Below are 12,669 nucleotides of genomic sequence, written 5' to 3'. Positions count from 1 at the left end.
GCCCGTTTTTATTTAAACAGTTTCTCTACGTCCTGGCTGTCCTGGAACTCACTTTGTAGACCATGCTGGCCTTGAACTCACAGAGATCTACCTGCCTGAGTGCTAGGATTAAAGGCATGCGCCACCACGCCCAGCTCATTTGTACTTTTTGATGACTGGCAATTTTGTTTCCTTGGTATTTAATTTAATTTAATTCTTTGTAAATTCTGGCTATCAAGCAGGGCGGTGGTGGCGCACGCCTATAATTCCAGCACTCGGGAGGCAGAGGCAGGTGGATCTCTGTGAGTTCGAGGCCAGCCTGGCCTACAAGAGCTAGTTCCAGGACAGGCCACAGAGAAACCACAGAGAAACCCTGTCTCGAAAAACAAAAAAAAAAAAAAAAAAAAAATTCTGGCTATCAGCCCATTGTCTGAGGTGTAGCTAGTAAAGATCTCTGCTCTTGGCTCTGCCCACTGTTCCCTTGTAAGACTTTAAGACAATCCTGAAGCCATTTTTGACAATTCTGAATCCTCTCAGCCTCTGTGCCATAGTGCTTCCCCTCCTCCCCGGGAACCAAGGACCTAACAGCTACACTCACACGTACTCGGTTCCTGAACAATTACTCATATACGTATGCTTTGGTTCGGTCCCCTGGGAAACGGGGTCAAAATGACCTCTTACCTCATCTGATCTGGCAACAGCTCTCCAGTCAATTATTGGTAATAGCCCTTGCAAATAAGCCAATCAGAATGTTCAAAGAACAACCCCCCCTTGCTTCTGTGGCCCCTTTAAAAGTAGACTGTACCAGCTATTCGAGGTCCCTCGGCTTCCCGAATGCTGGGGGACCCTGTCATGACAGAATTAATAAAATCCTTATGCTTTTGCATCGGCTGTGGTGTATGAGATGGTCTCTGGGGGTGACTCCTTCTCGGTGTTTGGACGCTAGAGTCCAACACCCTTTGATGTACACAAAGTGTTCAATTCCATACAGTTCCATTTGTTGATAGTTTGGGTTAGTTCAGGTAATATATTAAAAAAAGTTCTTTAGGTCAGGCATGATGACACATGCCTTTAATCCCAGCACATGCTGGGGGTCTACAGTGAATTCAAGGACAGGTTCCAAAGCAACAGAGAGAAACACTGCTTCGAAAAACCCAAAACAAAAAAAAAGGGGGAAGAAGGGCTGGAGAGATGGCTCAGAGATTAAGAGCATTGCCTGCTCTTCCAAAGGTCCTGAGTTCAATTCCCAGCAACCACATGGTGGCTCACAACCATCTGTAAAGAGGTCTGGTGCCCTCTTCTGGTCTGCAGACATGCACACAGACAGAATATTGTATACATAATAAATAAATAAATATTAAAAAAAAAGGGAAGAAGAAAAAAGAGAAGAGATGAAGGAGGAGAATAAAGAAAGGAAAAAGAAAGAAAAAAATACAGACCAATTTTTTGATGAACACAGATGCAAAAATTCTTAACAAAATGCTTACAAACTGAATTCAGGTATACACTGAGAAGATTACACATTATAACCAAATGGGCTTCATCCTAGAAAGGCAACATTGTTACAACATACATAAACCAATAAATGGAATACAAACAAACTCAAGGACAGAAATTACATTAATTATTTAAACTGATGTTTAAAACACATTGGACAAGTTCGACAAGTTTTTGTGATAAAAGCTCTGGAGACTGTAGGAACAGATGGAAAACACCTCAAAATAATAAAGGTTATATACCAACATGTTATTATAGCCAACATTATATTAAATGGAGACATACTGAGCATTTCCTCTAAAATCAGGAATGAGATAAGGAAAGTTGCCCACTCTCCTCTACCTGTTTTCTACAGTGTCAAAGTCTTAGCTGTAGCAATTAGACAAGAGACATAAAAGGGGTAATAGGAAGGGGAAAAGCGACACTCTTTTCTGAGACCCACTATGTAGCCCTATGGAACTTGCTATGTAGACCAGGTGGCCTCACACTCATGGAGATCTGCCTGACTATGCCTACTGAGTGCTAGGATCAGAGCTGTGTGCCACCACACCCAGCCCATTTCCTGTTTTTAAGTTTTTGAAGAAAGAGTCTTTTGATGAAGCTCAGACTGTCCTAGAACTCATGGAAATCTTCCTGTCTCGGCTCTCAAGTGTTAGATTACAGGTATGGGCTACCAACCACACTTGGTGACTCACATCGTTTTTATGTTTGTTCATTTTGGCCAGAGAGTTCAGTTTGCCTTTGTTCAACAGTCAGCAATTTCTCTTTTCCTGGTGGTACTGGGGATGGAACCCAAGGCTTTACATATGTTAGGCACATACACCAACACTAAGCCCCATCCCTAGTCCCAATTATCTTATCATCCTGTTCTGGGGTGTTTTGACTCTTTTCAATGTATGCCATAGGCATTTAGGTATTCTTATCTGTGGCCCAGATCTAAGTCAAATACCATTTATTGCATGAATGACTTAAGCTTCAAATATGATTTAGAAGCAATAGTGTCTAATACTCTGACTTCTCTTGTTGATTTTTATCTTACACCATTAAGCAGGAAAAATGTTCAGGATTCTCAACAATAACCTTTTAAAAAAATATAATTACCTAGGGCAAGCAGAGAAACTGCATGAGTCAGAAATAGCTTTTAACCTGCAAGCTAATAATTTAGGACTAAAAGTGACTGGCTTCTTTGGAAATTAGAAGTAACCCATCCCATCTGTGGGCATAAGTCTCCATGTCTCTTCAGTGCATCATCACCTCAGTGACATTCCTGGAGGTCTGCCCTGGATCAAGGATAACGGATGTCCTACTAGAGTTCTCAGCGGGGGCAGCAGTTTTCCCTTACTCAGACAAACTACCAGAAATAAAGTGTGAGGAGGAAAGGTCTATTTTGGTTCACAGTTTTGGAGGTTCTAAGTCATGGCCTAAGCAATCTCTAGCAGGCCGTTAGCTTTCAAAGGTCAAAAATAAGTGCTACTAGCATCATCCTGGGCAAGAATCCTTTAACATATGGATATATGGGCTAGAGAGATGGCTCAGTGGTTAAGAGTGCTTGCTGCTCTTTCAAAGGACCCAAGTTTGGTTCCTTGCATGTAGCTTCAGTTCCCAGGGGACTTAACACTAATGGTCTCTGAAAGCATCTGTACTCATAATTGCACACTCTCACACAGGCACACACATAATATAACTAAAAATACAATGAACCTTAAAAAAAGAAAGATATGGGTCTTTGAAAGCCATTCAAGATCCAAACTCAGGAAGCTGTTCTGAGATGTAGCACTGGAGATTCTATAGTGTTTGTGTGAGGACAGATCTCATCATTTCTTTTTTTTTTTTTTGTTTTTTTTTTGTTTTTTCGAGACAGGGTTTCTCTGCGGCTTTGGAGCCCGTCCTGGAACTAGCTCTGTAGACCAGGCTGGTCTCGAACTCACAGAGATCCGCCTGCCTCTGCCTCCCGAGTGCTGGGATTAAAGGCGTGCGCCACCAACGCCCGGCAGATCTCATCATTTCTATGCTCCAAGAGGGAACTCTGTATTGGATAGGTAATTTAACTTGTCCTGCACCCTGAGCAGGGAAATGAGGCTAAGAAGTGAAGTAGCTCCACCTCAGTCATCTCAGTTCCCACCTGAATTCACAGCTCACATACTGGTTTTGATGTCATCTTCCCACTTTTTAAAATGGGTTTTATTATATTCTAAATTTTGGTAAATAGTCTGGTCTATCAACTCACACCTCTGTTCTTGCTCCTCAAAGGAGGATAGAACAATTGTCTCCTATCTTCTCCATGGCATCCATTGCAGATTGCAACACAACTAGTGACAGCCTGGGGGATGACAGTGGTCCACATGTCAGTCTTCATCCGAGTTACTGGGACCCATGTACTGGCAGATAGCATCATAGTGGAGCTCTACAACCTGGTTCTCTCTCCCAAGTTGCACCAAAGCTTGACTCTGCACGCTGTCCCGACTCAGAAGAAGTCCCACCTGAGGAGGAATGGGGAGAGTCAGCAAAGGCAGCCTAGATCCTCAGTGATCTCCAGAGTCATTTCCAGGTGTGGGGACTCACCTTTCCAGCATGTGGTCCCAGCACCACCATCACACGGTGACCCTCTCCCTTGGGAATCAGGGTTTCCAGCATGTTTTCTGTCACGCCTACAGATGAGGTAGAAAGAAATGAGATCGCTGGGCGGTGGTGGCGAACGCCTTTAATCCCAGCACTTGGGAGGCAGAGGCAGGTGGATCTCTGTGAGTTCGAGACCAGCCTGGTCTACTAGAGCTAGTTCCAGGACAGCCAGGGCTATTAAACAGACAAACCCTGTCTTGAAAAAAACAAAAAAAAAACAAAAAATAAAAAAAGAAATTTTTTGGAGGAATTCCTTAAATGTGCAAGACTGAGTATCGTTATGATTTTGTTTTTGTTTTTTGAGACAGGGTCTCTTTGTGTAGCTTTGGAGCCTGTTCTGGAACTGATTCTGTAGACCAGGCTGGCCTTGAATTTACAGAGATCTGCCTGCCTCTGCCTCCCGAGTTCTGGGATTAAAGGTATGGACTACTACCAGCCAGCTTCTTTATGATTTTTAAAAAATGATATATGTATGTATGTATGTGTATATCTGCCCATTAAATAATCTCCTCTCCTCTGTGTGTGTCTTTCTTTTTTCTACTTCTTCCCTCATTCTCTCTCTTTATTGAGATACACTCTCTTTATGTAGTTTGGACTGTCCTGAAAGTCACTGAGTAGGCCCCATGCCCTCTGAGTGCTGGGATTAAAAGCATGCACCACCATTCCTGGCTTTAATTTTGTTTTTTTAAAAAATCTTTTAGAGGGTTGGAGGGATGGCTCAATGGAACAAACACTGCCTGCTCTTTCAAAGAACCCAGGTTCGATCCTCAGCATCCACAGGGCTCTCCCAACTGTCTGTTATTTCAGTCCCAGGGGATCTGATACCCTCTTCTGGCCTCCAGTAGCACTCACTGGATCCGTGTGGTGTACAGATAATACATGCAAGCCGAACATTCATGCAAACAGAATAATAAAATGACTTTACATTTTTTGTGTGTGTGGGGGAGTATACTTGTTACATTGCCTGTGTGAAGGTCAGAAAACAAATTGTCCGAGTCAGTTCTCTCCTTTCATGTGGGTCCTTGTTTTTATTTTGCTCTTTTGCTTTTTGGTTTTGGAGGCAGGATCTCATGTGTGGTTTGAGATTTGATATGTAGCTAAGGATGACCTTGAACTCTAGATCCCCCTTGGTTTTAAGAACTGCTGATATTACAAATGTACAGGTGTGATCCCATAAGACACTACACACTGCATCTTCCAAGCATATATATATTGCTTAACTGTATTTCCATCCAACTGGTCCAGAAATCTTTAGCCAGGAAGAACCTTGAACTTCTGCTCTTCCTGCTTCTGCCTCTCAGTTGCCTAGACTACAGACTTGCCACTAAGGCCAGCAAGACCCTTTTTATCTTTTTTGTTTGTTTCTCTTTTTCTGAGACAGAGTTTCTCTGTGTAACAATTCTGGCTATCCTGGAACTTGTTTTATAGAACAGGCTGACTTTGAACTCACAGACGTCTACCTGCCTCTGCCTCTCCCGTGCTGGGACACACTTTGTCAAAGTCAAGAAACCAGATGCTGGAGAAAAGATTCAGTGGTTATGATGAATGAGTCCATTCAATTCACAGCACCATATGTAGCTCACAACCATCTGATGTCCCCTTCTTTCTTCAATAGGCACCGCACATGTGCACATACACACATACAAATAAAAAAATAAGTCTATTTGGGGCTGAGAGATGACTCAACAGTTAAGAGTACTTGTTCTCCAGAGGACCTGGGTTCTCTTCCCAGAAACCACATGGTGACTTACATCCATCCATAACCCCAGTGCCAGGGGATCTGACCCCCTCTGCTTACTTCTGAAGGCTTCTACCATGCATGTAGTTCACATGCATACATGCAGGCAAAACATTTATACATACACATTTTTAAAAATTTTTCTTGAGCTCTACATTTTTCTCTGCTCTCCTCCCTGCTTCTCCCTTCCCCTTATATCCTCTCCGAAGGGCCCCATGTTCCCAATTTACTCAGGAGATCTTATATTTTTCTACTTCCCATGTAGATTAGGTCCATGTGTGTCTCTCTTAGTGTCCTCATTGTTGTCTAGGTTCTCTTGGGTTGTGATCCTCTGTTGAGAGTTCTTTGTTTAGATCTGTACTCCAATTTTTTTATTGTATTAGTTGTTCTTTTGATAAACAATTTCTTGATTTCTTTGTATATTTTGGAGATCAGCCCTCTGTCTGATGTGGGGTTGGTAATCTTTTCCCATTCCATAAGCTGTTTTGTCTTGTTGACCATGTCCTTTGCTTTACAGAAGCTTTTCAGTTTCAGGAGGTCCCATTTATTAATTGTTTCTCTCAGTGTCTGTGCTGCTGGGGTTATATTTAGGAAGTGGTTCCCTGTGCCAATGCGATCAAGTGTACTTCCCACTTTCTCTTCTTTAAGGCTTAGTGTGCTTAAATTTATGTTGAGGTCTTTGATCCATTTGGACTTGAGTTTTGTGCATGGTGATAAATATGGGTCTATTTTCATTCTTCTACATGATGATATTCAGTTGTGCCAGCACCATTTGTTAAATAGACTTTCTTTTTTCAATTTGATATTTTTTGCTTCTTTGTCAAAAACCAGGTGTTTGGCCGGGCGGTGGTGGCGCACACCTTTAATCCCAGCACTTGGGAGGCAGAGGCAGGTGGATCTCTGTGAGTTCGAGCCTGGTCTACAAGAGCTGGTTCCAGGACAGGCTCCAAAACCACAGAGAAACCCTGTCTCGAAAAACCAAAAAAAAAAAACCAAAAAAACCCCCCCAAAAACCAGGAGTTTGAAGGAGTGTGGATTAATATCCAGGCTTCAATTTGGTTCCATTGGTCCTCCTGTCTGTTCTTATGCCAATACCAGGCTGTTTTCATTACTGTAGCTCTGTAGTAGAGTTTGAAGTCAGGGATTGCAATGCCTCCAGACGTTCTTTTATTGTACAGGATTGTTTGGGCTATCCTGGGTTGTTTTTTTTTTTTTTTTTTTTTTTTTTTTGCTTTTCCACATGAAGTTGAGTACCATTCTTTCGAGGTCTGTGAAGAATTTTGTTGGGATTTTGCTGGGCATTGCATTGAATCTGTAAGATTGCCACTTTTACTATGTTAATTCTGTTGGACTCTAGCGTCCAAACACCGAGGAGGAGTCGCCCCCAGAGACCACCTCACACACCACAGCCAATGCAAAAGCATGAGGATTTTATTAATTCTGTCATGACAGGGTCCCCCAGCATTCGGGAAGCCGAGAGACCTCGAATAGCTTGCACAGGCTACTTTTAAAGGAGAAGGCCACAGAAGCAAGGGGGGTTGTGATTGGCTTATTCGAAAGGGCTATTACCAATAATTGGCTGGAGAGCTGTTGCCAGATCAGATGAGGTAAGAGGTCATTTTGACCCCGTTTCCCAGGGGACCGAACCAAAGCATACGTATATGGGTAATTGTTCAGGAACTGAGTACGTGTGAGTATAGCTGTCAGGTCCTTGGTTCCCGGGGAGGAGGGGAAGCACTATGGCACAGAGGCTGAGAGGACTCAGAATTGTCAAAAATGGCTTCAGGATTGTCTTAAAGTCTTACAATTCTACCAACTACCAACCCAAGAGCATGGGAGATCTTTCCACTTTCTGGCATCTTCTTCAATTTCTTTCTTTCTTTCTTTCTTTCTTTTTTTTTTTTTTTTTTTTTTTTTGGTTTTTCGAGACAGGGTTTCTCTGAAGCTTTGGAGCCTGTCCTGGAACTAGCTCTGTAGACCAGGCTGGTCTCGAACTCACAGAGATCCACCTGCCTCTGCCTCCCGAGTGCTGGGATTAAAGACGTATGCCACCATCGCCTGGCCTTCAATTTCTTTCTTCAAAGATTTCTCTTTACCACTGTTCTATATCATCAGCCCTTTTTAAAAATGATTTATTTAGGGGTATTGAGATGGTTCAGCACGTGTGGGCACTTGCCACCAAGTCTGACAATGACCTCTACAAGCACACCAAGGTACACATACCCCCTCCCCAAATATACACAAAATAAATCAATGTAAAACTTTATTCTTTTTTGGGACAGGATCATGCTGTGTAGTCTTGGATGGTCTGATTATTAGATAGTGCAGGCTGGGCTTGAACTCCTAGCAGTCCTTCCTCTGCCCCCTGAGTGCTAGGATTACAGGTGCGAGCCACTATGTATTATTTCCTTCTGTCCATTCATCCTTTTTTCTCAGTGTGTGTGGGGGAGGGGTGTCAAGACAGGGTTTCTCTGTAGCTTTTGGAGCCTGTCCTGGAACTCACTTTGTAGATCAGGCTGGCCTTGAACTCACAGAGATTCACTCGACTCTGCCTCTGAATGCTGGGATTAAAAGCATGTGCTACCACTGCCCGGCCACTCATCCATCCATTTTTATGCCTTTAATTTCTCCAGAGTAGGCCTTGGCACAGGGTGCTAGAAATGACACTAGTTTTTCTTTTTATGCCCTCACCTGTACCTGCAGGGGTCTTGCACTAGCCTCCCTTTGTGCCCTTGATACACTCCTGTGCCCGTCCCTTCCTGCTTTTACAGCCATGTGTGACACAGATCCTCAGAGGGTGTTTGGAGGTGTTTTTATTTCTGTGAATGTTTTGTTTGCATGTAGACCTGTACCAAGCGCTGGCAGAGCTCGCGGAGTTAAGAAGAGGGGTGTTAGAACTCTGGCAGTTCAAGGCCACTTGTCTACAAGTGAGTTCGAGAACAGTCAGGGATACATACTGAGACTTTGTGTCAAACAAAAACAACAACAAAACTATTTTAAATCATTAAATAAAGTAATTAAACTGATACGAAGGAGCCCAAGCTGGTGGGGCCCTTGCCTATGGATTCGTGGCCTACTGTACAGAAAGAGAGAAGTCTGACAGTAGAAAGTGTTTGCTTAAATTGAAGTGTGATGTCTTCTCCCTCAAACCTGTTTAAAGGCAAATGATTAATAAATTAAATTGAGCTGGACATGATGACCCATGCCTTTAATTTTAGAACTCAGAGTCAGAAGAAGGTGAGTCTCTGGAGGTTCCAAGCCAGCCTGGTCTACATAAGTAATCAGTCAGACATACGAACATACAAATGAGACCTTAGCGCTCTCTCTCTCTCTCTCTCTCTCTCTCTCTCTCTCTATATATATATATATATATATATATATATATATATATATATATATATATATGTATGTATATACATATATATACACACACATATATATGTATACACACACACACACATATATATACATACATACATACACACACATATATAGTTTTTTCGGAGCCTGTCCTGGAACTTGTTCCATAGACCAGGCTGGCCTTGAACTCTGAGATCCACCTGTCACTGCCTGGAGCTGGGGTTAAAGGTGTGCACCACCACTGCCCGGCCTTCAAAAAATATTTTAAAAAGGTAAAGACAATCCAAGGGCCTCCTCTACCTCCTGGTTCCTATTTTAGCGAACATCTATTTACTTATCTATTACTTATACCATTAATAATATTGAGAAATTAAGGTTGTGTTTTTTTTTTTGTTTGTTTGTTTGTTTTACCCAGGAACTCGTGACAATCTTCTGCCTCAGCCTCCCAAGCGTTAAATCACCCCAGGTGAACAAAACTTCTGACAATCCTCTATCATTGAAACTTGAAAACAGCAGTTCTGAACCTGTGGGTTACACCCCATTTGACAAGCCTCTGTCTCCAGAACGATTTGCATTACGATTCCTAATGGTAGCAAAATGACGTAATGAAGAAGCAAGGAAACTGATTTTATGGTGGGGGGGGTCACCACAGCACGAGGAACTGGATCAAAGGGGCGCAGTTAGGAAGCTTGAGAGCCACTGCAGGGAAGACTACACTAGGATAACCTAAGGCCTCACCTCCTAGGCTTTTGTCCTGAAGTATACCCACTTGGCCCCACCTAGGAACCTAACAGACAATCACGGGCCCTCGGCTCCCAAATATCGGCTCTCTGCCTGCCCAGGCCCATGGGAGGCTAAGGCTCCCCCAGTAAATGGGCAGGGTTTCTTGGTTTCGTTTTGCCGCGCAGGCGCAATGTGTTGCAACAAGCTACAGAAGCAACCCCTTGGCCTCCTCTACCACCGGCAGAGGGCGTGTATCCAGTAGCTCCTGGAGCTATAGGAGTTTGAGCTTGTGCAGGACAATTTAGCCTTGGACCCAAACGTGGGGAGAACACTCACGATTCCTCAGTCAGAAGATCTAAAGAATCCCCTCAAGATAGCACGAGCGGCTGAGCATGATGTCTCATGCTTATAATTCTAGCACAGCAGGCAGAGAGGCAATAGGATTGCCACAGGTTCCAGGCCATCCTGGTCCACATTCACGTAGCTAGTCAGGGATAAACGGTGAGACCCTGTCTTAGAAGAAAAAAAAATATCTCAGGGAGGCAAGAGGATTGTCACAACTTCCAGGCCATCCTGGTCCACATTCACGTAGCTAGCCAGGGATCACAGTGAGACCCTGTCTCAGAAGAAAAAAAATATCTCAGGGAAGCTGGGCATGGTGGCTCAAGCTGCAATTTCAGCATTTTGGAGGCAGAGACCAAGGACTGAGAGTTCAAGGCCAGGCTCAGTTATACAGGAAGGCTGAGATAAGCCTAGATTTCATGAGACCTTGTTTCAGAAGACTGTGTTGGGCTGTAGAAATGACTCAGTAGTTAAGAGCACTGGCCACTCTTCCAGAGGGCTCGAGTGTCGGTCCCAGTACCAAGGAATCTCCCAACTCTCTAACTCCAGTTCCAGGGGATCCAATGGCCTTTTCTGGCGCCAGGCATAAAGTTGTGCACAGACATACATACAAGCAAAGCAGCCATGCGCATTAAAAAATAAAATTAGTTCCAGGACATGATCCAAAGCTACAGAGAAACTCTGTCTAAAAAAGCCAGATTATGACAACAATAATAATATAAAATTAAAAAAAATTAAAATGGGTAATGGATATGCATTGGTGGGTAAAGTGCTTGATGCGCAGGTATTAGGACCTGAGTTCAGAACCCCAGCATGCATGTAAAATCTGGGCAGAGTGGTATATCTCTAATCTCAGCAGTGGGAGCTGGCAGGGGTGACAGAAGGATCCCAGGGGCTCAGTAGCCCACCATTTAGCCAAAGTGGCAAACTCTAGTCCAGTGAGAGATCCCGTCTCAACCACAATAGAGAGCCAGGTATGGGCTAGACTTTAGACTCTGGAAACAGGTAGACAGACCTCCGAGTTTTGAGGCCATTCAGGGCTGCCTAGTAGGACCCTGCCTCAAGCAAAGCAAAACTATGTACGGGGGCTGGAGAGATGGCTTAATGGTTAAGAGCATTGGCTGCTCTTCCAGAGGATCCAGGTTCTGTCCCCAGTCCCCACATGGCTGCTCACAACTGTATTTCCAGTCTCAGCACATCTGATGTCCTCTTCTGGTCTCTGAGGACTCTGCATGCATGTGATATTCAGACATAGATGCAGGCAGAACACCCATATACACAAAATAATAATACATTTCTTTTGGTTTTTCGAGACAGGGATTCTCTGTGGCTTTAACGCCTGTCCTGGAACTTGCTGTGCAGACCAGGGTGGCCTTGAACTCGCAGAGAATGGCCTGCCTTTGCCTCCTGTGTGCTGGGATTAGAAGTGTGTACCACCACACCCTGGCTGAGATGGCTCAGTCTTTAGAGCATTGGCTGTTCTTCCAACAGACATGGGTTGGATTTCCAGAACCCACAGATCCTGTTGAACCCCACCTTGGGGGAAAAATGAGAGGCCCAGTAGAATATGTCCATGTGAGCCCATCAATAAATTCTAATGAGCTGGGCGGTGGTGGCGCACGCCTTTAATTCCAGCACTCAGGAAGCAGAGACAGGAGGATCTCCGTGAATTCGAAGCCAGCCTGGTCTACAGAGGGAGTTCCAGGACAGGCTTCAAAGCTACTAGAAACTCTGTCTTGAAAAATCAAATGAAGAAAGAACTTCTAATAGGCTTTGTTTTAGACATATTCCCATATTCTGCCTTTCCCTCCTTACCTGCTTGTCCTAACTCTGGCCTTTATCCTCCTTGCATGCCTCGACAGCAGTTAAGAACTTCCTTTCCTCCCTACAGCTGGTAGTTGGTAACCTTTGGATAGTCCCTCTGGGCTGGTACTCCCCAAATGCCACACCTGACACTGAAAATTCATATGGAGCAAGCCAGACCGGCCATCACCCCAATCCCATAATGGCAATTAGGGACACCTCTTGAGAGGGGGGTAGACATTGGCCAGACAGTTTAAAGTAAAAAGGCCCCAAGGAAAAGCATATAGTTTCTTTTCTTTTTTGGCTAAAACCCAAAAATGTCTGGGCACCAAAGTGTTTTGGGAAACCTGATCTTGAATCTGGCTCCTAAACAATTCTAGAGTGACCCTTCCAGAGAGGAGAATAGTGAAATAAAGACTTTGCAAAGACAAATTTCTTTCTAGTCAAGAGAATAAAATTTTTGAACAGGGTGAAAACCTTATATTCCAGTTGGGCCTGTTCAATAGCTTTGTCAAGAAACTACCCTTTGGAAGGTATCCTGACTGTAAGTCAGTGGTTTCTTTACAGCCTAAGGGCCTTGACCTAACAGGGGTTGCCTATAAACATTG

At 43.8% G+C, this 12,669-nt stretch overlaps 1 long non-coding RNA gene across 1 annotated transcript; it reads right to left on the bottom strand.

Annotated features, from left to right (window-relative positions):
- Window positions 1-3,329: 3,329 nt before the first annotated feature.
- Window positions 3,330-12,128, bottom strand: LOC121442608. Its single transcript, XR_005973576.1, has 3 exons — window positions 12,074-12,128; window positions 4,039-4,124; window positions 3,330-3,956 (listed from the first exon to the last, which is right to left on the bottom strand). It is a non-coding gene; the product is annotated as an uncharacterized LOC121442608 (long non-coding RNA).
- Window positions 12,129-12,669: the final 541 nt, after the last annotated feature.

This window comes from Microtus oregoni, unplaced genomic scaffold (genome assembly GCF_018167655.1).
Source record: "Microtus oregoni isolate MIOR12 unplaced genomic scaffold, Mior012 000092F_002, whole genome shotgun sequence".
Classification (NCBI taxonomy): domain Eukaryota; kingdom Metazoa; phylum Chordata; class Mammalia; order Rodentia; family Cricetidae; genus Microtus; species Microtus oregoni.
The sequence above is the reverse complement of the archived record's forward strand: the minus strand, read 5'-3'. Positions and strand labels throughout refer to the sequence as shown.